This window comes from Copadichromis virginalis, linkage group LG8 (assembly GCF_057382275.1).
Source record: "Copadichromis virginalis isolate Kocher_CV1m ecotype Utaka linkage group LG8, C_Virginalis_male_GT1.1, whole genome shotgun sequence".
NCBI classification, from domain to species: domain Eukaryota; kingdom Metazoa; phylum Chordata; class Actinopteri; order Cichliformes; family Cichlidae; genus Copadichromis; species Copadichromis virginalis.
This window is the reverse complement of record NC_140625.1, coordinates 7,404,041-7,404,956: the sequence shown is the minus strand read 5'-3', so window position 1 is coordinate 7,404,956 and position 916 is coordinate 7,404,041.

Genomic DNA, 916 nt, shown 5'->3' with positions numbered 1-916 from the left:
CAAAAATCTGTCCAATAAATGACATATTTGTGAGTCCATGTGATTTTTGTTTACTTCTGTTTAGGCAGTGTGAACCTAAACAAGTCCCCTAACAGTCACATCCATGCTAGCATCTTTCTGAGGTTTTAATGGGCTAAACATTTATATGCCATCATAAAGTTCAGCTGAGATATTGTTTACCACGTTTCAGTTCTTAGTTTAACACCATACCATTCTAACTATAGCTAATTAGGCTAACATCAATAACAGACCAACAATTGAGACACTAGTGATTTTATTATGGTCTACATGAATAATAGTTGTTTCTGCTATTTATTTATTTCTAAATATGTTTAATATTTACAATTTTACTCAACTTTCCATTAGCAAGTGCAGCTAGCATGGCTCAGATGAATTTCCTCAATATAATTACACACGCACGCACGCATGCACATGCACACACATATATATAACCTTTCTACTGTAAGTTTTACTCACCCTGTCACACACATTCATACCATCACACTCAGATGAACATATTGGGAGTAATACACTCGGTGTCTTCCCCACGTATATTTCAGCATGTGATAGACAGATGACACACTTCACTTCTTGAGCCACAGCCGCCTTGAGCCAAGCTGTTCTATATACACCTGAATACATACTATACTGATTCAATTAAATTAATGTATATGACTACAGTATTTAGCCATATATGTTTTGTAAAACCCATTACAGGGTATAGTATTAGTGAACGTGGGTTACTCTCCAATAATAATGTGGGTCGGAGAATGTTTGTTTTGCAGTTCTGCAGGACTGCTAACAAGTTTTCTAAAAGCAGTTCTAAAACAGTCATTCTAAGAGAAATGAAAACATTTATTGCTGAAATGCTCAGCTCACTAAAGGTAGTGAGTAGTAAGAAAAGTACAGTAGGCCA